Consider the following 25,149-nt stretch of genomic DNA (forward strand, 5'->3'; position numbering starts at 1 on the left):
TGTACACAGTCCAGTAGGCCGATGGGCCTGTAGTTACAGAGTAGAGATCTATCACCCTTTTTATAGACAGGTACTACAACAGCACCCTTCCATGATGCAGGAATTTGTGCCCCCGCCGCTATTGCGTTGGATATAATAAAAATATATCTCAACCAGACTTCAAAATCAGTTAAAAACAAATCCTCCTGAACACCATCTGGACCAGACGCCCTGCCACACTTAAGCATGCCTAATGAGTGCACGACATCAGAGAGAGTAAACAATTGTGAAAAGGAAGGGTTGGGAGTTTGGTCAATGGTGGTTCAAAAAACCCTATCAGACTCACATACCATACTAAGATGGTCGGCAGAATACAATTGGCTAAAATGGTCTACTCACTATGCTGCATCAATATTCGTTGTTACATTCATTACACGATTATGAGGGCCACGCGCAGCCAAAGACCAGAATTTTATACAGTTCTTCTCACGTGATGCATCATTTAGTGCAGCCCACCACTTTTCCTCCTTCTCACGTTCGGCTTTACAAATGGTGGCCTTTTAAGACTTCCTGGCTACATGGATAGCAACTACATCCTTAGATTTAATGGCCTTAATCAATAGTTCATTTAAAGCCTGACATTCCTTATTGAACCTGGGATGTTTTCCTTTAGGCCTTCCACCGCCAGATTCACTACCTAACATACAATGGGTTGCAACAATCTCAAAACATAAAGCATGGGATGTAATCAATTGCACACCGTTGGTTGCAAGACCCGCCTCTAAGTACCCCAATAAAGACCTCAGAACAACAATCACAGAATTTAGAATATCTGGCCGGGCAGCTACCTAGGCCACTTTATGTGGTGTTTATCATTAGTCATAGTAATATCTATTAGTGCTTTATTGGGGATGCTAGTCATAGACATTTGATTACACAAGGCAAGCATTTGGACTGAGAGCGGATTGTGATCACTCTCTGTTCTCTCGATAACTATCATATCAATAACTGAAGACCACAGTCTTAAATCAACTAAACAATAGTCGATTCTACTTGTATGGTTAACCTTATTATAAGTATGACAAGTCTATGCATCTGATTTGGTCCTACCATTGAGTGCTCTAAGCCCAAATTCGATACTCAAGGCTTTTAGCTGTACAGCTACTTGCGACCACCTTTTAATGGAGGAATGTCCAGAGAAGGAACAGACCAAACCCGATCCTCCTCATAAACAAACCCAAGATCATCCCAGTCAAGAGGCTCAAACATGACATTGATATCACTTGCCACAATAATTTTGAAATGCCGAGGGCATTGCCCTAGGAACATCACCAAAATGAGGGTACCAGAAGCCAGACCCCTAATCACCCCTCTTACACAGATATTAGGAATGACCACTCCTATGTTTGCCCCAGATAATAACCGGATGCCTGATATGTCAGTGAATCAATGGATAACTGAGATATACAGCAGTTTAATGATGTTCTAACCCATATAGTTAAACCGCCAGACGGTCTGCCCCTTTCGGACGTTCTAGGATATAACAGTTCAAGTAACAAGACCGGAAGAGTGAATCGACTGCCCGTGTTTCCTGGAAAAGACAGATGTCATGGTCCTCGATGAATGAAGTAAAAGCTGGTAAGGAGACAACAGATCTTAGACCTGCCACACTCTAGGAAACAAAGTGCACCCCAACATTTTGAGGAGCTAACTGGAACATAGATGTAGCATTAACACAATTAGCTAGATGTTCCTGAGTTGATTGACAAGGCCTATCAAAAAAAAGGAGCTAGTAGGCTAAGAAACCGGAATGAAAAAAATACCAGTACCAGGTCCAATTGCATCATACAGGGTGGAAGCCAGGGATGGGAAATATGAACGAGTCTCAGATGGTACTCCAAGTCAGTCATTCTCATTTAGACCAGATAAACTACACCCCAGATGAGGGGTAAAACGAGCTTTGTGATGTAAGAGAACACTAGGGTATTTAAACTGGATACAGGAATGCCTAGGTGCACTTGTCCTCGCATCTAGAGCCACCAAGTTGTCTACCATGCTCTTGTCCCTAAATGTTAATTCAATCATGTCATAGTATATAACAGGATCTGGCCCCCTAAGGTATAGTTTCTTACCTGTAACTCCAGTTCTTTCATAGGGGTATTTCAATGATAGTCATAAGCGTGGAATAATTCCCCGCCCGCCTGCAGGGACCCCGGAGCACTTTTTCCAATATCACTTCTTAAGTGTCCCTGTTCGCCTCCCTTCAGGAAGGCCTGTCAAGACACTTAAGAATGTTCCCATGCAGCCTATAGGAAGGGCTACAGTGTTCAAGCTCCTGCCTTCAGATTGTCCTGGAAGTAAAAACATTAAATGTTTGACAAATAAAAGCCATTTTCCAAACCAGCTACTTCCAAAACTTCTTTTATTTCACAAAACCCCTATAAAGGAGTGCAGAACAGTGTAGTCCACAGGCTGCCATTAGAAATGAAGAAAAAGGGATACTGTGCCTTTAAGTACAGCCGGTCCTCCAGTATCCCATCATGCCTAGAGAGAGGCTGTTACCTCAGTTCTTTTTGCAGGTAGTTACTGGCTGACAATCAGAATAAACGTATCAAGACCTCTAACTGCTCCCCCGGGGAGGAGGGAGGGTTGCTTATGACTATCATGGAAATACCCCTACGAGAGAACTGGAGTTACAGGTAAGAAACTATACCTTCTCTCGTAGGGGATTTCCATGTATAGTCATAAGCGTAGAATAGAATACCAAGCCCATCCCCCAAACCAGCGGAGGAGCAGTTAGAGTAAATCATTCATATGTACTCAAGCAAAAAGGTTTCTAAGCGAAGCCTGGCCTACTCGAGCATCTGCTCTAGCATCCGAATCTAAACAATAATGTTTAGTAAATGTGTGAACTGATTTCAAAGTCGCAGCTTTACAGATTTCTGCTAAAGGAACATTGCGCAATAGAGCAATGGTAGCCGCTTTTCCTCTGGTGGAATGGGCTCTAGGCCTACCCTGTAAGGTTTTCTTAGCTAGTTGATAACACAATAAAATACAGAGACTATCCATCTCGCTATTGACTGTTTGGAGGTGGCTAAGCCAGTTCGTACAGGTCCGTAATTAACAAACAGCTGTGTAGTTCTCCGTACAGGAGTGGTCTTATCTAGATAAAATTTCAAAACTCTCTTAACATCTAGGGAATGGAGAGCCCTCTCAGCTGGAGTGGAAGGGTTTGGAAAGAACGTGGGCAAGGCAATCAACTGGTTAATGTGGAAGTCGGATATGACCTTAGGTAGAAATTTCGGATGTGTCCGTAAGACTACTTTGGAAGAATGAAATATTGTGTAAGGTTCATGAGCACAGAGGGCCTGGATTTCGCTGACCCTACGTACTGAAGTGATCGCTACTAGAAAGGCTGTCTTCCAAGTGAGGTGTTGGAGGGATGCCTTGTGTATGGGTTCAAATGGGGACTGCATTAAACATGAAAGGACCACATTAAGGGCCAGATGTAGGTAAAAGAATATTGAGAGTTGGAGATTGCGCGTCAATGCGAATCGCAATTTCCGACTCGCAAAATGGGATGCAAGAAAAAAAAGCGACATCAAATTGCGACTCGCAAATGATGTCGCACCACAGATTGCGAGTCCGCTGTTAGCGAGGTCGGTGTCGGTGAAATATGCATGTACCCCTACAAATGCTATATCCACACTCACCCAGTACACAGCAGCAGGCACAACCAGTCTAGCTCCATGCCAGACTAGCAACCACCAGAATGGTGCATTATGGGCAATGTAGTACAGTAGTCAGCATATAGGCAAATGTTTATTATGAGGGATACAACAGATGTGAGAGACTGACAGTGTGTTCCCTATGTCCCACAGGTCTCCCACAAGACAGCCCCACCAGCCACAATATCCAGGGTGAAGACAGCAGGCCACAGGCAGTGCAGGAGGCTGCAGCAGCCATTCCAGGACCCAGCACGACACCACCACAGTCCCCTTCAGAAGAAGTACAGGACATGGAGGAAGGAAACACGACACCTGGCCCCAGCCACACAGTGAGACATCCAGAGCCAGCAGCACAACCGCGTCGCAGACGCAGAGTCCAGGTCCAGGCGGTGCCCCAGGAGGATATAGGGGAGGTATCAATGTCTGCAGTCGAGGCATCCCTCCTTTCCGGTCAGCGCCTGCAAACAAGGCAATTACGGATTATATCAGATGCAATGCAGAGACTGGAAAACAATATGACACATGGCCTGGCTGAGGTGAACACACAGTTCACAAGACTAAATGACAATGTCAGCGAACGTACACAGTCAATCCCCCAACTGGTGATGGAACTGGTGGCTGAGAGACACAGCGCAAGGCGCCGGGAGCGCCACCTAGTTTCCAGATTTGACCGCATGGCAGCGTCCATTGGCCGTCTTGCCATGAACACTACAGGCCTGTCAAGACGGACCGTGAGTCTGCAGGTGGAACTGGGCCACTTTGAAGGGAATGTGGCGCGGGGACTGGGCCGTATTAGCCACGCAGTGGACATGTTGGAGGCCAGGCAGGTGGCAAGGGGCACGGGTGAGACCCCTCAGGACAGTGAGGAGGGGTCCACTATCAGCAGTGTATCTGCCACTAACACACGTGTACTGAGGAGTGGAAGTGCACGTCAGGGGTCAGCTGACCCACCTGGGACGAGCCATGCTGGGCGAACCAGGAGGAGGTTGTAGGCAAGAACACAGCAGGACTAATGAGGCACATGCAGTTAATGTGTCTGTAGGCGGGCGTCGCTTGCCTCGCCTACGAACATTCAGACTTGGCGTTCGCCCGACGCCTTCCCCGACTTCCGCCCACGTCTTCATGGAGACGCGTGGGGGCGGAGACGGCAATCGGCCCCCGACTTCCGGGTTGCCGGAACTTTAAAAACTGAAAACACCGCGACCATGGAGAGGGAGGAGAAACCGGAGCCGGAGGATTTCCCTAGAAAACGCGAACAAGGAGAACAGGAGCGGAGAGCGGATTCCGATGGAGAGAAGACGGCCGGAGCAGCGATACCAAGAGGACACGAAGCAGCCTGCCACGGCCCAGGAGGGTCATGGCTATACAAGGTACGGGCCCTTTTTAAGGGCAACAACAGTAAGGGAAAAGAAGGGGAGGGGGAGAGGGAAGGTGGGAAAAGACAGGAGGTGAAAGCCGGGAAAGACACCCAGGGCACCCTCCCACTCAACTTCTAGAGAGAGAGAAAACCCCCTCCTCCTCACAAAATCCTAATTATCCCCCTAAAGAAAAAACTTCACAAAATTATTAGAGTTTGTATAGTTAACCCCTCACTACTTCCCTCACAGCCCCACCTCTCCCCTCACTAATCACAGAAGTCAGTAGACCAAGAAAATATCGTCCCACTTACCTGCTGTATCCTCTGTTGTTCTTCCGAGGGAAACCGTGGACCAAGGGGAGGACCTCTGAAACTCGCCACCTGGAAGAGAGAAAATTAAAGAAACCATTAAAGACCTTGGAAGTCCCACAGATTGGAAGAAGAGAAACAAAAGGGAGGAAAGAAAGGCTACTATCCTATCACTGTGTTCACCCTCTCATAGAACTTAAAATAAAGCAAGAAAACCCCTGCTAAGGGTTAAAAATCTGCGTCTGCGTTCTCTGTATCCCGGATCACAGCCCCAATCCCCCACAGTGTCCTCATAAAGGGTGGACATGTGCAGCCCCTTACGGACAGTTATGTTCTTTCGACATTTGGTTCACTGATTAAAAAGTTTTGTTTGTTCCACTACACAACTGGGCTCTTTGTGTGTGGCATTAGTGAGTGTGGTGTCAGTTGCCACGTACCTTCCAAAGTATTGGGATGCAATGTGGTCTCGTCTCTGTCTGCCTTGATTTGCAATGCTTCTATCTCCAGGCTGCCGATGTGGTAGCTCTTGCTCCTCATCCTCCGAATCTGGGTGTGCAGGGGTGAGATGTAGCCCACGTCTGGTGGCAATGTTGTGCAGAATTGCGCATGCGCCAACTATCTTGAATGCTGTTATTGGGGCATACTGGAGCGCACCTCCACTTCTGTGGAGGCATCGGAATCTTGCCTTTAACAGTCCAAAGGTCGTCTCTATGACATTTCTGGTCCACCGATGGGCACTGTTAAATCGCCTCTCATTCTTGTTGCTAAGTGTTAGGTACGGGGTTAGTATCCATGGTCGTAGCGCATATGCACTGTCACCTTTTTGGCAAAAATAAGCAATGTTAGCAGGGCATGGATGGTTTCTACAGTGACCTGTGTGTATGGCTTCAGGGTGTATTCAGCAATACCTAAGAGATATCTGTCTCCAAACTCCCCACGTTGGTGCATCCCACTGTGCCTGAAAATGTAAGAGTCATGTGTACTCCCTGGAAATTTGGCTACCATGTCAGTGTTGACATAATGGGCGTCACATACCACCTGGATGTTCAGTGAGTGGGTACATTTCCTATTGCGGAACAGATATTCCAGATTTGCAGGAGGGCAAATTTGTATATGTGTCCCGTCCACACACCCTATTACATGAAGGAAGTTGGCAATTCTGTAGAATTCCAACTTGGTGCTGTTAATTTCTGCCTCATTCCTGGGTAGGTATATGTATCTGGACATGTGTGTGAGTATGGCATCTAGGAAACATCTGAAGAACCGTGAGAGTGCACTTTGGGATACCCCACCTGCCACAGCAATCACCCCCTGATAGCTACCCGAGGCCAAGAGGTGCAGTGAGCATAGCACTTGCACATGTGTGGGGATGGCGCTGCCACGCATAGTCTGGCGTTGAAGCTGCGGATTGAGTAGATCAACTAATTCTAATATTGCTGCACTGCTGAGTCTGTATTTGTCATATATCTCCTCCTCAATTTGTTGGAAAAGTGTCTGCCTGGTTCTGTATATCCTCTCCTGTTTCTGGCTCCTCCTCCTCCTCTGCTGGGCGGCTTGGACTCTCCTCCTCCTTGCTATCACATATATTTCAGCCATTTTTAGTACCCCAGAAGCCTTCTGGGTCTCCTTTTATACTTTGGTTGTGGTTACCACCTGCTCTGACTTAGTGGTAATTTGGGTGTGCAAAGTGGGCTTTTTGCGACTAGTCGCAATTTGCGAGTGGCTTTTTCATATGGTTTGCGACTCGCAAATTGCGACTTCCTATTTGCAGGTCGCAAAATCAGGTCACAAAATTTGCAAGTCGGTAATGGCTCGCATCGCAATTTGCACTACGGAAATGGGATTTTTGCATTCCATTTCTGATTTTGCGAGGCCGCAAATTGCGATGCGGGCCATTTGCGACTCGCAAAATTTTGCTACATCTGGCACCAAGTTCCCATGGTGGTGAGGGGCATCGAATTGGGGGAAAGACCTTCTTTAACCCTTCTAGAAAATCTTTTATCACCGGGATTCTGAAGAAAGAGGTCTGCGAAGGAGTCTTTCTATAAGCAGTTAATGCTGCTAAATGCACTTTAATGGAGGAAAGCTGGAGGCCTGATCGTGCTAGATGCAACGAGTAAGGCAGAATAACATCCTCTTTGCAAGATGTAGGATCTATCCCTCTAGAGGAACACCAAATGCAGAACCGTTTCCACTTAAAGGAATACGCTGAACGCGTAGATGTCCTCTTCGCCTCCTTTAAAATGTACATACAATCCTGTGGCAGGTTGAGATGAGCATACTGGACTAGCTCAGGAGCCATGCTGCCAAATTCAAAGATGAGAGATTGGGATGCCTCAATTGTCCGCCAAACTTCGTCAGGCGGTCGGGCCTGCAGGGTAGCCTGAACTGTGGCTGGAGTGATCTCTGAAGAAGATCCGGGAACCACCACTGTCTCGGCCACTCCGGTGCAATGAGGATCATTGTGGCTGATGTCATTGACAGTTTGAGGAGGACTGCTGGGATCAGCGGAATCGGTGGAAAAGCGTACAGAAATTTGTTGGACCAGTCTATCCCCAGAGCATTGCCCTGCGACTGTGGGTGGTAAAATCTGGCGGCGAAGTCGCAACATTTCCTGTTTTCTTCTGTGGCGAATAGATCGATAGAAGTTGTGCCCCACAAACGGAAAATGTCTTGAGTGATGTCTTCGTTGAGCACCCACTTGTGGTTCTCTTCTAGAACTCTGCTGAGGGAATCCGCTTGACTGTTCTGAACCCCTGGCAGATGGGTACCTACTATGTTCAATTTTCTGGCTAGGAGCCAGCGCCAAATTGTCTGGGACTCCTGAGACAGGATTCTGGATCTGGTGCCCCCTTGTTTGTTCAGATAGAACACAGTGGTGGTATTGTCCGTCTGCACCAGCAAGTTGTCTGCTGTGATTGAGGGAAGGAACGCCTTGAGCGCTAGGTGTACTGCTCGCAGCTCCAGGAGATTGATGTGGTATAACGATTACTTCTGTGTCCATCGGCCCTGTATTTGCAGGTGATCCATATGAGCTCCCCATCCAAGGAGAGAGGCATCTGTCACAATGCGTCGGAGGCTGCGCCTGGAATGGATGTTGGTTGGACAGCACCACCAACTTAGAGATCTGATTGCATGAGTGGAGAGGCAAATTCGATCTTCCCAGCTCTCCGACCACTGATCCCACTGGTCCTCCAGGCATTCCTGAAGTGGACGCATGTGGAGGCGAGCATTGGGTATCAGGTAAATACAGGATGCCATGGATCCGAGGAGTGAGGAGACAGTCCGCACTGTTGGGTGACTCGTTGCCCGGAGATTCTGACACTTCCGGAGAATCGATAAGCATTGTTCCTCCGAAGGACACACTTTTGCCTGCAGTGTGTCTATGGTAGCTCCTAAATAAAGTAGCCTCTGGACTGGTACTATCGTTGACTTTTGAAAGTTGATATGAAGACCTAACCGGTACAGAAGGTCGCAGGTCAGTTGGAAATGCCGTTTTGCATCTGCATACGTGGATGCTTTGATCAACCAGTCGTCGAGATACGGGTAGATGAATATCCGTTTCCTCCGGAGGTGAGCTGCCACCACCGCCATGCACTTGGAAAAGGTCCTGGGAGCAGATTTGAGACCGAATGGCAGGACCGTGTACTGGAAGTGATCTTGACCTACCAAGAACCTCAGGAACTTCCAATGTTTCTTTGCAATGGGGATGTGGAAATACGCATTGTGTAGATCCACTGAGCAAAGCCAATCTGCTTGCAGAATCTGAGGATATATGTGGTGTAAGGATAGCATCCTGAACTTCTCTTTTCGGATCCATTTGCTGGCCGTTTTGAGGTCTAAAATGGGTCTGACTTCGTTTTTGTCTTTATTTGGGACGAGAAAGTATCTTGAGTAGATTCCTTTCCCCTGTTGGCTGAGGGGAACCGATTCCACTGCTCTCTTTTCGAGGAGGATGGAAACTTCCGCCTTTAAGAGATCGAGGTTTGCCGTTGTCTGCTTTGGCGGGATGGCCGGACGTGGTGATGAAAATCTGAGACAATATCCATTCTGTACAATGTCTAAGACCCAAGCGTCTGTTGTAATCTTTTGCTACTCTACCAGGCAATTGGTAACGCTTCCCCCCACCGGAGTGGATAACGAAGTTGGGGGGAGGAAATCCTCAGGGCTTTGAGGTGGTGGGCTGTCGGGTTCTCTGAGTGGACTGATGGGCTGATCGTCCCCTCTGTGCCTTACGCTGCTGCTGGTAGGGCCGCTGGTACTGCTGGTGAGGCCTCGTAGTGGCCCATTGAGGGGCTTGAACCCTCTGCGTGGTGTAGCAGCGATGAAAAGGACGGAAGGACCTGCGTTGCTCTTTAGGCTTGTCCAATCCTACTGCCTTTAATGTGTCCACGTCCACTTTCATTCGTGCCATTTCGTCATCTGCGTGCGATCCGAATAACGTGGATCCTGAAAATGGCAGATATAAAAGTCTTTGCTGCGCATCCGGTTTTAACACCATGGCAGTACGCATGTGCTGAAAGCAGCGAAGCATCCGCGCTTATTATTTGGTTGGAGACCATAGCGCCCTCTGTGGCAACTTCTGAAAAGTCCTCTCTGTGGTCTCTTGGGAGATGATCTGCAAACTGCAAGATGGAGTCCCACAAGGAACGATCGTACCTGCCCAAAAGGGCTGTGGTGCTCGCCGTTTTCATTGTGGATGCTGCCGAGCCACAGACCTTACGACCTGTCGAGTCCAGTCGCCTACTCTCCTTATCTGGAGGAGAAGTGGAGGATGGAGAAGTTGCGTGGGCCTTGCATGCCGCCAAAATAACGACTGAGTCCGGTGGTGGATCAGAACGCAAGAAGGGCGGATCTTGCTCTGGAGCGCGATACTTCTTTTGCAGCCTGGACGGAGCAAGTCTTGTCACTGCCGGTGTGAGGAAGACCTCCATAGCGGGCTCCAGGAGGCCTGGCACTAAAGGTAGCAATGGCCTGGCCGCTGACCGCTGTTGAAGCGTCTCAAAAATGACCGATGTTGATGGCGTAGGAGCAGCCATCGGAATACTTAGTTTCGACGCCCCTCGGACTAGAACCTCATGAAAGGTATTAATATCATCAACTGGAGAGGACCGAGGAGGAGGAGAGTCCGACAACGTAGGTGAATAGTCTCTGGTGGAGGACCAAGAGTCTCTATCACGCTCTCTTGAACTCGATCTACGCCTCGAACGGCGGTGTGATCTTGATCTGGAGGAGTCCCGTTCACGGCGTGAACGATGGCGCGACGCAGAGCGCGGTCTAGCCGGTACACTAACCGGATCTTGAGGTGCCGGGAGTGGCGTTGCTTGCGGCGCCTCCTGGCCAGTTGGCTGAGGAGGCGTTGCCGGAAGCTCTGGAGGAGGGGACCGAGGCAGAGATGGGCGCGAAGAAGGAGAGGAAGGCAGCAGCACCACTGAGGAAAAGCGCTCCGATGAGGAATAAATTCTCCGCCTCTTGTGACCCCTCGATGTCGACGGCCTCCTCGACGTCGACGGAGTCCTTGACGTCGATCTCCCTCTCCGTCTCGATGTCGACGCTGTGTGTGGCGGCGAGCCATGCCTACATCGAACCCGACGACGCTGATCTGCTCCTCGACGTCATGCGTCTCGGGGTATTTGACTTCGTACGATGCCTCGACGCCGACCAGTGGCTTCTGAACGACGTCGAACCGGACTTCAACGGCGAACATGTCGGCGCCGTACCGCCTCTCGACGTCAACCTTCTTGACGTCGACAAGGACCAATGTCGTCTCCGCCCTGACGAGCGCCTCTCAGACCTCCCACGACCACTGGAGGTTGAGGTATGAGCCCTGGTGGAAGACTGACCTTCCCCTCGCTCAGAGGTCCCCCTGGTTCCTTGTCTTCTTCTCTCTGCTCTCCCTTGAAGGCAAATTTTCTCTCTGTCACGCAAAGTGCGCCTGGAGAACGTCTTGCAGATGCTGCGGGGGGCAGGAATGTGGGATGAAGGTAGACAAATAATACAGAGCTCATGAGGATCTGTTTTAGCCTTTTTTCTGCCACATTTAGGGCACTTGTCAAACAAGGAAGGCATTTTGTTGAAAAAAGTCTTAAAGTTCAGTCAGAAAACTTCAAAATGTAGTAGAGAAAGACAAAAGACATCGAATGAAGCCTTTTTTCAGAACTTTTCTCTGAAATTTTGAAGGAAAAAACTTAAAAAGGTCGAGTTCAATGCTCCAGGGTCCTCTCAGCAGGTACCGGAAAAAAGAACTGAGGTAACAGCCTCTCTCTAGGCATGATGGGATACTGGAGGACTGGCTGTACTTAAAGGCACAGTATCCCTTTTTCTTCATTTCTAATGGCAGCCTATGGACTACACTGTTCTGCACTCCTTTATCGGGGTTTTGTGAAATAAAAGAAGCTTTGGAAGTAGCTGGTTTGGAAAATGGCTTTTATTTGTCAAACATTTAATGTTTTTACTTCCAGGACAATCTGAAGGCAGGAGCTTGAACACTGTAGCCCTTCCTATAGGCTGCATTGGAACATTCTTAAGTGTCTTGACAGGCCTTCCTGAAGGGAGGCGAACAGGGACACTTAAGAAGTGATATTGGAAAAAGTGCTCCGGCGTCCCCGCAGGTGGGCGGGTAATTATTCTACGCTTATGACTATACATGGAAATCCCCTACGAGAGAACTGCCTCAATTAGAGTCTCACGAATCACAGAATAACAGCCTCTCACATGACGGATCCAATGAATCGCCTTATTTCAGACCCCCTTCGCTAGGTGGGTGTAGCTTGGGCACATTGACCATCAAGACGGTATTGGTAGATTTGAGCCCATCAGCAATAGAGTGTATAACGCGTTGGAAACTTTGTGTTCCACGGGCCTGGAAGACTGACAACAGACTATTGGTTCCTTAACTGAGCCCAGACCATTGCATGTGGCGAACTGTCGGGGATTCCCTAACCTGCCGCCAGCTGAGCAATGGCCAGCACAGGGGACCAAGCTGGCAGCGGTAGAGCAGGTAGCACAAGTACAATTCTTATTACAAGTTGACAAAGGCAATTTAGACAACGGGCCAGAAGGCCTGAAGAACTAGGTACAGTATTATGGCACGATCCAAGGTAGTGGTCCCCTCTACTGGCATCATTCGTTTGACCATGGAGATTAAGATAGTTACCACAGATTTAAGCTCGGCCACCTCACACTTTAGATCTTGTATGTGGAAAGTGTACTGAGCCTCAGTCACATTAGGGGTGACAATTGTGTCTACTGTCACACCTGCCGTAGATCCTATAACAGGATCATCATGTAGATCTAGAATATCACTTAAAGGGCTAAAGTGGTTGCTACAAGGTAAGACATCACTACCATCACATGGTGACTCATTCGTCCGAACTACGGGAATATAAGTGACAGCATGCCACCCCCTTCCCTATGGACACTAAGGCCCTCATTATGACATTGGCGGTCGAGACCGCTATGCCAGTGGCGGCGGAAATTTCTGCCACTGGCATGGCGGTCTCGACCGCCACATAATGACAGTGGGGACCGCCACAGACAGCCTTCCACCACCGCCAGGCTACCGCCGACAGGCAGCCCGACTATGGCGGAATTCTTCATCCGGCAGGGCAGCGCTGCAAGCAGCGCTGCCCTGCGGATAAAAAACCCTTGTTATGCCAGCCATTCTCTGGCAGGTTCACCCGCCAGAGAAAGGCTGGCGGAAGGGGTGCTCTGGGGCCCCCCTGGGGGCTCCTGCACTGCCCATGCCCTTTTTGGCTATAAAATTGAGTACCCCTTAATTAATTTCATATTATGGGGTCATGGAATCATTAGGGTGCCAAGTGCAGGGCCTTGTGGGTTGGTTTGCTATGTGTGCTGTGAGCATTATTGGTGTGTGGTCTGAAAGACCTATGTGACCCAATCTTGCTTCAAATAACTCTACCAGCAAAACTTACAAATCAAAAGGTAATCGAGAGGAGTGTCCTTTTTATGTGCTTACAAATAAAAGGTCTAGTTGGTGCTACATACATTTGTATGCGTTGTTCTCCTCACATCAACCAGCCCCACATCCCCCATTCAGTCCATGAGGTGGTGTAAAGCCATTCCACTTGCATCAAATCTTTGCTGGGACCCGTCTATCATCCCATCCATTGCTACATGTCTCCTATCATCAGAACTCGTCCCATGTACTCAAAGACCTCACTATGCCTAAGTTGAGGAATATCGCTTGTTTCTTGTTAAGTGCATGCACTGAGGCTATGGTACCTACACAAGCCCCTCTGCCCTCCCCGCACTCTCTAGTATCATGCACCTTATGTTTGTGCCTCGAGGGGGGATACATCATATTGTTACTTCCGCTTATTTTGTGCCACTTGAAGCAAATAATTGTGTTGGAAAGTGTCCAGATTTAATCCTATGCCCATCCTTCTCCAAGAGACCTGTCCTCTGTAAAAGGTAAGTAGCTCCTTTGCTCTTTCTTAATAGGATGAGTCTTCACGTACTTGGCGGGCTGGTTGAGACCTCTGACATTGAGGCTATTTTCAATATTTAGGGGGGTCATTAAGACTTCAGCGGACGGAAAAGCCTTTTTGCCGAAGTCCCGATGGGCAGGTTGCCGCCAGTGAGGTCGCCTTCCTGCGGGCCCCATTAAGAGTTTCCCACTGGGTCAGCGGGCATAAATATATCCCAGCAGGAAATACCCAACAGCATTGTCTCCGGGTCATAATAGAGCCAGCAGCAATGCTGTTGTGCGCAGGGTACACCAACACCCTTCACGATGTTCACTGTCTGCAAAGCATCCTGGCTGTCTGTCGTAAAAAGGCCCTTAGTCCTCTTGTGACAGTGCTTGATGTTGATACTCCCGATCCTTAGCACAGATCATCCCCATCTGGTCCTCCTCTCGTCGTAGCTCGTGAAGCTACTGGTCAGTTGTGCTGTTAGCCCTCTTCTGCCCTCATGGGCACCTTTCATACTGGGTGTAGTGGGATCTTCATACTGGTCCCAGAGTACTATGTCCTTATAAAGCCTATGGCCAGGCCATGCTCCTTCCGTTTGCCATAGTGGGCTCATCATTGTCTTTCCCCACTTCCACACAAAAGTCCCCAAATCCAATACCAACGTAAAACAACCTTTTACATAAATCTGCCCGTGTCCCTTGTGTGATGCTGCCATCTTAAACCAATCATCCCTCTCCACAGTTTTCAATTCCCCACTGTCCCACCTATGTGCCCCACTTCTCCCCCCTTTGGACCCTCAGTGTGAAGTTCAAAGTTTCCTTGGCTGCAGGATGTACTGTTCCAGTGTAGAATTAGGGCCCGTTTCTTGGCTTTGGGTCTAATTTGTGCTGAGTCCTAGGGTCCAGCTTGCCTCCTCCGGTGCCTTGACTGGTTCTCTTCATACTACCCGCATCGCTCTTCCGTTTTTACAGGGTCAGACAGAGAGTGCTGAAGCTCTTACCATTTGGTGGCCATTCTATCTATTTAGATGACACACATGAGCCCACTCGCATCTGGGTGCCAGGACACTGATGTAAAGACAGCGAGGAGAGTAACAACACCCAAAAAGTAGGTCTCAAAACTTCTCCTGAAAGCCAAGGCCGATGGGGAGAGTGTGTTATGTCTTCAGTGAATAACGAAGCAAAATCACAATGATTTCACACTTTAATTTAAATAAGTGTGTGCACAGTGTCCATCAATGACCAACTTCCAGAGAGCCAGCAGAACAACTGACACTCTCCAGAATGTTCCTTAGAGGCCTCGAAGAGTACATTCTATGCTTAGCAACAAGAACCCCATGACAGAATGCACGCCATAAAACATTTCCCCCCTTACAAAAATAACACATTTCCCTCATTAAGAACACAATATAAACAACAAAACCAAAAAATAATTAAAAACACACAAAACTGAAACAATGTTGAATTAATATGATAAATAAAAATCTTCAAAATGTTTTGGTTTGTGCACCATCCTTTTTGATCTCCATAACCCCTCCTATTCTTTGTTCCCTTCCACACTTCTTCACCTCTATAATCACTTCCTCTTGGCAAAAACTCAGAGTCCATTCCTTCACAGTTATTTGAACCATTGAGTTCCCTTTCATTGTAAGTACCAATATTTTCACAACCTGTTTCAGGATAAACTAAATAATATGTACCTTTTTTACTAAACTCATATGAGTTACTGAGCCCACTAGTATTTGACTTCAGCTCGCCATTATTTACTCGGTCACAATCCACCAGATTCTCCTGTAACTTTGCAACTCTACTCTTGCTCCACCACTTCCCACCTTCTACTTTAACTGAGTGCTTAGAAACCTGCATCACCCTTGTTTTAGTGAAAAACGTAGACCACTTCTTTTGAAAAGGTCTTCATATTCTGACACATTCCCCCACACTGAAATCGATATCTCTCACACTTTTAAGCCCATCAGACCTTTTGTTTTTGCTTTTTCTTCAAAACGTACTACTCTAGCCTTGATAGACTCCAAACTGGGAAATTATTTCCCATTCCCTAATTCCTCCAACACCCAACTGGGAGACAAATCATTGCATGAGTTCTTACCCTTAAAAGTGCAAATGGGGTAACTCCTGTTGTCGAATGAGGGATAATAAGATAACTCCAAATCCTGACCGCGACTGCTTGTTGAGTTCTCCTTCCAGTGGAAATAGCCAATTGAATAGTATCTCCAATCATATCATTTACCCTCTCCACCATGCCATTTCCTTGGGGACTATACAATGCTGTTGTTAAATGTTTAATACCCCATCTTCTGAGAAATTCTACCATTTGATGCAATACAAATTGAACTCCATTATCTGTGACCAGAAATATAGGAGCCCCTTCCGATCGAAAAACATCCTCTAAAAATGTAATCACACCGCTAGAATTTGGCTCCCTCGTGAATTTATAGCCTACCCACTTAGAGTGGTTGTAGGAAGTTGGTTCTGTATATACTATTTCAAAGTAAGAAATAGAGGCCCTCATTCTGACCCTGGCGGTCGGTGATAAAGCGGCGGCCAAGCCGCCAACAGGCCGGCGGTCTAAAATATGCAATTCTGACCCTGGCGGGAACCGCCAACACAGCCCGCCAACTTAACACTCCGACCGCCACAGCGGTACAAACAAACAGCGCGGCGGTTCCCGCCAACAGCCAGGCGGCAGACAATGTACCGCCCACCCTATTACGACCCACCAATCTGCCACCTTTTCCGGGGCGGGAGCACCGCCGATAAGAACACGGCGGAAACAGACTACGAACGGGAAAACGCTCACCTCTACGCACTCCACGCGAGATTCCGGCAGTATGGAACCAGAGTTGCAGGTCATCCCCGCACTCCTATTCCTGCTCATATACCAGGAGCACGCCCGGCGGCGCGGAAGACATCGGTGAGTACTGCACCTACGACACAGGGGAGGGAAAAGATTACCGGCACACACCCACCCACCCACACCCACTACAACACACACATCAATGCATTCCCACAGATCACTGTCACAACCCACAAACCACCCCCCTCCGAAATAATGCAAAGACCAAAAGAAGAGATCATAAACGGCCAGATATATTGAAATATGTACACCAGTAATCCCAATAAATAAATAAACTATGTACAAAATATATACAGCTACTAAATGTAGTCCAACCACTGTCCGTGGATCACAGGGGTCCTGTGCAAAGGGGCAAGGCCCAGTCCCACGACAAGAACTCCACGGAGAGAACACTGCAGGGGCATCAGAAAGAAAATAGGACAGGCACCTAAGGGGGAAGGGAAGGGGGGGCACCTCAGCCACTTGAGTACACGACGCCAGATCCACGAGGGGACTCCATGACCACTGGCCCATCCTGGGGAGAGCAAAGCCACAGTCCAAACAGTCCATACAGTGGGTGGCCTGCCCACTGGCCCATCCTGGGGAGAGCAAAGCCACAGTCCAAACAGTCCATACAGTGGGTGGCCTGCCCACTGGGCCATCCTGGGGAGAGCAAAGCCACAGTCCATACAGTCCATACAGTGGGTGGCCTGCCCACTGGGCCATCCTGGGGAGAGCAAAGCCACAGTCCATACAGTCCATACAGTGGGTGGCCTGCCCACTGGGCCATCCTGGGGAGAGCAAAGCCACAGTCCATACAGTCCATACAGTGGGTGGCCTGCCCACTGGGCCATCCTGGGGAGAGCAAAGCCACAGTCCATACAGTCCATACAGTGGGTGGCCTGCCCACTGGGCCATCCTGGGGAGAGCAAAGCCACAGTCCATACAGTCCATACAGTGGGTGGCCTGCCCACTGGGCCATCCTGGGGAGAGCAAAGCCACAGTCCAAACAGTCCATAACAGACCCCACTGCCACTGGAGGAGGCAAGTTGGCCAGAGGACATCCTGCAGCCCTGCCCGAGATAGATCCTGCCCTGCCACGTCTGCCAAAGGGCCAGCGGTTCTTGCCTTGAAGGGCCCAGTTCAGCGGTTCCTGAGACGGCGGGGCCCAGTTCAGCGGTCCTTGCCCTGAAGGGCCCAGTTCAGCGGTTCTTGAGACGGCGGGGCCCAGCGGAGCGGTGCTTGAGACGGCGGGGCCCAGTTCAGCGGTTCTTGAGACGGCGGGGCCCAGTTCAGCGCTCCTTGCCTTGAAGGGCCCAGTTCAGCGGTGCTTGAGACGGCGGGGCCCAGTTCAGCGGTTCTTGAGACGGCGGGGCCCAGTTCAGCGCTCCTTGCCTTGAAGGGCCCAGTTCAGCGGTGCTTGAGACGGCGGGGCCCAGCGGAGCGGTGCTTGAGACGGCGGGGCCCAGTTCAGCGGTTCTTGAGACGGCGGACGGTCTATGGCCAACTGCTAATTGCCTGGTGGTGCCCTCCTGGGCAGCGGGGATGGTGCTCCTTCACTGCCCACCTGGGCTGTGGGTGGTGGGGCCCTCCTGGCCAGCTGGGCTGGGTCCTCCCTGGGCAGCGGCTATGGGGGTGGTGGGCTCTCCCGGGGCAGCTGTGCCGGTTCCTCCCGGGGCAGCGGCTATGGGGGTTGTGGGCTCCTCCTGGGCAGCAGGCCTGCTGCCTGACCTCTCCGACTTGCTGCCCTTGCCCTCCTTAGTCGTGGGCCTGTGGCCCTTGCCTCCCTTTGGAGCTGTGGCTGGTGACTGTCTCTGGGTGGTGTCTGGGGGGGATGTAGAAGGCGGGCTCCTGCGGCGCCCCTTCCGCCTTCTGCTCCTCTTCCCAGGGGGTGGGCTGGCTGTCCCCTTGCTGCTGGGCGAAGATCCAGACATGCGGGCTGGCGGGCTCCAATACCCCTGCACCCTTGTCAAGGGGGCTGCAGGGCTGGTGGTGGCTGAGGTGCTCTTCTTACCCCGACGAGAAGGAGGGGGGGGCTCAGGGTCAGGAAAGAAGTTAGTAGTGGCGAGGAAGAGCTTCTTGGGACAATGGAGAGTGGTAGGTACAGTGGGAATGGGAGTGGAGGGAGAGGATGTGGTTGTAGGTGAGTCACGTTTGCTGTCTTTGGGTGCAGGTGCAGGAGGGATAGGCTGTCGTGAGGTGGATGGCTGTTGGGTGGGTGGGTGGCTGCGTTTGTGTGGTGTGGAAGAGGGGGTGACAGACACAGTGGGAGAGGACACAGGGGACGTGTAAATGGCAGTGGGGGTGGTGACTGCACGTGTGCGGACTGGAGTGGAGGGTGTGCTGGTGATGGAAACACTGGCTGATGGTGAGGTGAATGGAGGTGTGAGTGTAGACGTCACAGGGAGGGAGGAGGGAGACGAGGAGGTGGGGGTCACAGAGGTGGTAGTGACTGTTGGCATGTCTGCATCGGAATGTTGCGTGTGTGAATGTCTGCGTGATCTGTGGTGCTTATGTTTGGATGAGCTTCTCTTGGGTGTTGAGGTGTGTGCAGGCTGGTCTGATGGTGTGGGTGGGACAGGCAGAGGAACAGGAGACTGGGAGGAGGGAGTTAGTAGAGGCAGGCAGGAGACAGGGACAATGGCTGCCGTCAGTGCTGAGGCCAGAGCCTGGAACGATCGCTGATGGGCAGCCTGACCCGAATGAATGCCCTCCAGGTACGCATTGCTGCGATGAACCTCCCTCTCCACCCCCTGGATGGCATTCAAAAGGGTAGTCTGCCCAACAATGAGCGTTCGGAGGAGGTCAATGACCTCCTCACTGAGGGCAGCGGGGGTAACAGGGGCAGGGCCTGAGGTGCCTGGGGCGAAGGAGATGCCCGGCTTCCTGGCAGAGCGGGCACGGGGCGAACGGTGAGGGGCTGCTGGGAGGGCGGTGATGGTGCGCTGGGTGGCGGCTGTACCTGTAATGGCGGGGGGCACGGATGGTGCCACCCCCGCAAGGGAGCCCCCTTCCGAGGACGTGTCCGTGTCGCTGCAGGGTCCAGTCGTCCCCGTCGTGGAGCTCCCCTCGCCCTCCGTCTCACTGGTCCAGTCTGACTCCGTGGCATGGCCCTCCTGGGCCATGTGAGATGCAGCTCCCTCCTGCCCCGATGCCACTTCTCCTCCGCCTGATGATGCTGATGCACACAAGCACAGAAAGACAAACAAAAAGGGGGGGGGGAGAGAGAAATAAAGGGATATTGATTACATGGATCTCCGGTACAGTTAGCGGACATGACAGACACAGATGCCCCCTGCACTAAGTTGCGCACTTGGGGTCCGCTACGCATTCCGTGGAACATGCCCTACACGCCTAGAGTTGACAACTGCACCCATGGATGACACGGCCCAGGGATGGCTGTACTGACAAACTACTGAGGGTGGTGGCTGGGGACACAGGGGCTTACGGGGGTGCCCAGCCTACAGATATCGCCCTGGCCTAGGGGGACCCCCAGCCCTCCTCCCCCAACCAGACACCTCCACTGCGCGACAACAGAGTAGATAATGCTTGTACTCACCCCCTTGTGTCTGCTGTGCTGCCCTCACGCGCCCATCCAAATCAGGGTAGGCCACCGCCAGGATCCGGAACATCAGGGGGCTCAGTTGACGGCAGGCACCCCGCCTACGTTGGGAGGCCATCCCCAGCAGAGACTCGGCGGTCTTCTTGGTCCCGCGGCGGATGTCCTCCCACCTCTTGCGGCAGTGGGTGCCCCGTCGATGGTGGACCCCCAGGGTCCGGACTTCCTTGGCGATGGCACGCCAAATCCCGATCTTCTCATGGGCGCGGACCTATGTGACACGTACAGGGAGGGAGAAATACCACGTTCAAGTTTGTCAGCATTTTCCTTGCCAGTGGCCCAACATGCCCCCCATCCCCGCCAGGCCCCCCGCCAGGCCCAACATGCCCCCCATCCCCGCCAGGCCCCCCGCCATGCCCCCTGCCAGGCCCAACATGCCCCCCATCCCCGCCAGGCCCCCCGCCATGCCCCCGCCAGGCCCAACATGCCCCCCATCCCCGCCAGGCCCCCCGCCATGCCCCCCGCCAGGCCCAACATGCCCCCCATCCCCGCCAGGCCCCCCGCCAAGCCCCCCGCCAGGCCCAACATGCCCCCCATCCCCGCCAGGCCCCCCGCCATGCCCCCCGCCAGGCCCAACATGCCCCCCATCCCCGCCAGGCCCCCCGCCAGGCCCCCCGCCAGGCCCCCCGCCATGCCCCCCGCCAGGCCCAACATGCCCCCCATCCCCGCCAGGCACCCCGCCATGCCCCCAAGCCAGCCAGTGGCCCCAAATCCAGATAGAATTAAACTCACTTGTTGGTCTGGAGGACCGTAGAGTAGCGCATACTGGGGGAGGACCCCATCCACAAGTTTCTCCAACTCCTCTCCAGTGAAGGCAGGGGCCCTTTCCCCAGGTGCAGCAGCCATTGTCCCTTCCAGACCGAGGTCACAGCAACACTTGCAGTATAGGTCCTCTCCTGTGAAAGTTCAAGTCGCAAGTGGATAAGTAGATAGAAAATGGCGGTCACGTCCGCGGCGGTGCGTACCGCGGCGGTGCGTCCCGCCACCGCCGGCGCCCTTCGCCATTGGCTCCTGAAACCCATAGGCTTCAATGTTAACCAATGCGGCTTGGCGCCGCGGTCTTGGCCCGCCGCCCGCCGCGGTGTGCCACGCCAGCGCATTGACCTCACATCCCATTGTCACACTTCACAGGTCAGGCAGCCGCCATTTCCAGGGCCCACATGGCTCAATTTCAACTGCGTCACACAGGCCTAGGCCTTGCATAGCCACTCAGACACGCCATTCACTGCATAGAGAATCGTTTACTGTGCTAGCTGTGAGTACATACCTGTGGGTTGCTTGACTGTGTGCTCCATGTTGTCCTTCCTAGGCACCGTCCGCTGGGTTGGGCGAGGAGACGGATGAATCCTCCCGTGTACCGACCGCTGGTGGACCTGTCGACAATGGAAGAACGCCACATTATCCTGACCTACCGTCTTAACCGTGCCACTATCCATGAACTGTGTGCCCAGCTGGAGCCCGACCTGATGTCCCCCATCCGCCAACCCACAGGGATTCCCCCTCTGGTGCAGGTCATGTCAGTACTCCATTTCTTGGCAAGTGGGTCATTTCAGACAACCGTGGGAATTGCTTCTGGGATGTCTCAGCCCATGTTTTCGAAGGTGTTATCCAGAGTGTTGTCTGCCCTGATGAAATCCGTGAGGAGCTACATCATTTTCCCTGAGGTGGGCGAATTGGCTACAGTGAAGGGTGATTTCTACGCCCTTGGACATATTCCCAACGTAATTGGTGCCATTGATGGGACCCATGTGGCTTTGGTTCCCCCAAGAGACAGGGAGCAGGTGTACAGGAACAGAAAAAATTACCATTCAATGAACATCCAGGTGGTGTGTTTGGCTGACCAGTACATCTCGCATGTAAATGCCAAATTCCCAGGGTCAGTGCATGACGCCTACATCCTCAGGAATAGCAGCTTCCCTTACGTGATGGAACAGCTACAGAGACACCGTGTATGGCTAGTGGGGGACTCTGGGTACCCCAACCTGTCGTGGCTACTGACCCCAGTAAGGAATCCCCGGACCAGGGCAGAGGAACGGTACAATGAGGCCCCTGGGCGTACTAGGAGGGTGATCGAACGCACCTTTGGCCTCCTAAAGGCCAGGTTTCGGTGCCTGCATATGACAGGTGGATCCCTAATGTACTCACCTAAGAAGGTGTGTCACATCATCGTGGCCTGCTGCATGCTTCACAACCTGGCTTTGCGTCGCCAGGTGCCTTTCCTGCAGGAGGATGGTCGAGACGGTGGTGTTGTGGCAGCGGTGGAACCTGAGGAGAGTGACGAGGAGGAAGACGACGGGGCTGAAACAGACAACAGGGACAGAATCATTGAACAGTACTTCCAATAGGACACAGGTAACATTTCAAAGATAATTTAGTAAATGTTAACTACTCTCCTGCATCTCTGCTGCCTGTCTATTTGCCCCAGTGTATGATGACTGAGTTTTGGCTTTTCCCTCCCTATTTCAGATCTGGGGTCCCCACTACGAGTCCTGTGCTTCGTTTCCCCATGGACTACAGCTTTGTGGCAGCTGTTTGTTGACTTCACCATGTACAAGGACATATTTGCACTGTCATGTCAATTACAATCTATTGAAATCACAGCCAGACTCCAGATTTTTTGGTGCAAAATAGGTGTTTATTTAAGTGCTCAAAATGGGATGGGTGGTTTCAAGTGGGTGGGGGCTATGGTGAAGGAATGTCCATGGCAGAGTCCAGAGTAACAGTCACACAGGTGCATTGTCCAGAGGCCTGTGGAGAGATGGAGCATGGGCAGTTCAAGGATGGACAGGGTGACAATGTGGGACAGTGGGATGACATCAGGTGGTATCCATTGCTGGCGGGGGTCTTGACATCCTACTCTGTCTTCTTGCGAGATCTCAGGGCCCTCTTGCGGGGTGGTTCTTCTCCTGCAGGAGGTGGGGGTCTGGTGGGCTGCTGCTGTGCGGGGGCCTCCTGTCCACTAGCGCCGGCGGAGGTGGTTGGCTGTTCTTGGTCCAGGCTAGTGGCAGGGGCCCTTGGGTGTTGTTCAGTGTCCGCCCTGTTGTTGACGAGGTCCTGCAGCAGCCCTACCATGGTAACCAGGGTGGTGTTGATGGCTCTGATGTCCTCCCTGTACCCCCGATAGTGTTCCTCCTGCAGTACCTGGATCTCCTGGAACCGGGCCAGTACCGTCGCCATCGTCTCCTGGGAGCGGTTGTATGCTCCCATGATGGTGGTGAGGACCTCGTGGAGAGTGGGTTCCCTGGGCCTCTCCTCCCCCCCCTGTCGCACAGCTGCCCTCTGAGTTCCCCTGTTTCCCTGGGCCTCTGCCCCCTGGCCGGTGTGCCCACTACCACTGCCCCCAGGTCCCTGTTGTTGTTGGGGTGGTGGGTTATCCTGGGTGCCCTGTAGTGGTAGACACACCGCAGATTGACGCGCCCTGGAGACAGAGGCATGGGCCCGCTGGGTGGGAGCTGTGCTGGTGTTCCCAGAGGGGTTTGGGTCTGTAGTGGCCTGGGCCTGTGTGAGGGGAACCGACTGTCCAGAGGTCCCCGATGGTCCGGGCTGGTCATCGGTGTCCAGGTCGACAGAGCTGCTGTCATCGCTGACGGCCTCTTGGGTGGGGGGTGTGGAGAATTCTGGCCCCTCCGCCGCGGTGTGTTGACGGTCGGGTCCTGCAGGGGTATAGAGGTATGGTTATAGTTTCAATGTGTGGCATATGGGTGTATCTGTGGGTTCTCGTGTCCCCAAGTGCTGGCATTCGTGTGTGGGGGCTTTGGTGAGGGTGGCTTGTGGGGGGGATGTGTATATGCATTGGGCATGCTTTGGTGATGGGTGTCCATGCTTAGTGGACGCATGCAGGCCTAGGTTTTGGGATGTGTGGGTTGTGATGGTGAGACATTGGCGGGGAATAGGTGTGCTGGGGGTGGGGGTGAGGATGGTGGTGGGGGTGAGGATGGTGGTGGGGGTGAGGATGGTGGTGGGGGTGAGGGTGGGGGTGAGGATGGGGGTGGGGGTGAGGGTGGGGTTCGAGGATGGGGGTGAGGGTTGGGGTCTGATTTGGCATGCAGGTGGGGGGGAAGCAGTATTGAAGCTTCAACTTACCAGTATCCATTCCTCCGCCGACTCCTGCGAGGCCGTCAGGATGCAGGATGTTCAAGACTTCCTCCTCCCATGATGTGAATTGTGGGGGTTGAGGTGGGGGTCCTCCGCCAGTCTTCTGCACGGCGATGTTGTGCCTGGATACCATGGAACGCACCTTCCCCCGTAGGTCGTTCCATCGCTTCCTGATGTCTTCCCGATTTCTGGGGTGCTGTCCCACTGCGTTCACCCTGTCGACAATCCTCTGCCATAGCTCCGTCCTCCGGGCAATGCTGGTGTATTGTATCTGTGTGCCGAACAGCTGGGGCTCTACCCGAACGATTTCCTCCACCATGACCCTGAGTTCTTCGTCTGTGAAGCGGGGTTGTCTTTGGGGTGCCATGGGGTGGTGTGTATGATGTGTGGGGTGGAGTATGTGTATTTAAGTGAGTTGAGTGTGGTGGTGTGTGTTGTTTTGTGTGTGGATAGTGTGTGGGTGATGGTGTTGAGTGGCTGTGGCTGTTATTTTTTGGATGCTGGTGTCTCGCTCTTGCCTTCTTTACGAATTTTTTAGCGTAGGGGTTTGTGGGTGATGTGGGTGGGTGTTTTATATTGTATTGTGTGTGTGGGAGTGGTGTGTGTATGTGTATCAGGTGTGTGGGATTCAAATCGTCCAATGTGGCTGAGTTTTGTTCGTTTGTGTGTATTCTGACCGCGGCGGTGTGTCCCGCCAATGGAATACCGCGTTTGAATGACCGCCGCGTGGATTCGTGGGTCGTAATGGCATGGGCGTATTTCTGTTGGCGTGAC

The sequence above is a fragment of the Pleurodeles waltl genome, chromosome 9, assembly GCF_031143425.1.
Source record: "Pleurodeles waltl isolate 20211129_DDA chromosome 9, aPleWal1.hap1.20221129, whole genome shotgun sequence".
NCBI classification, from domain to species: Eukaryota; Metazoa; Chordata; class Amphibia; order Caudata; family Salamandridae; genus Pleurodeles; species Pleurodeles waltl.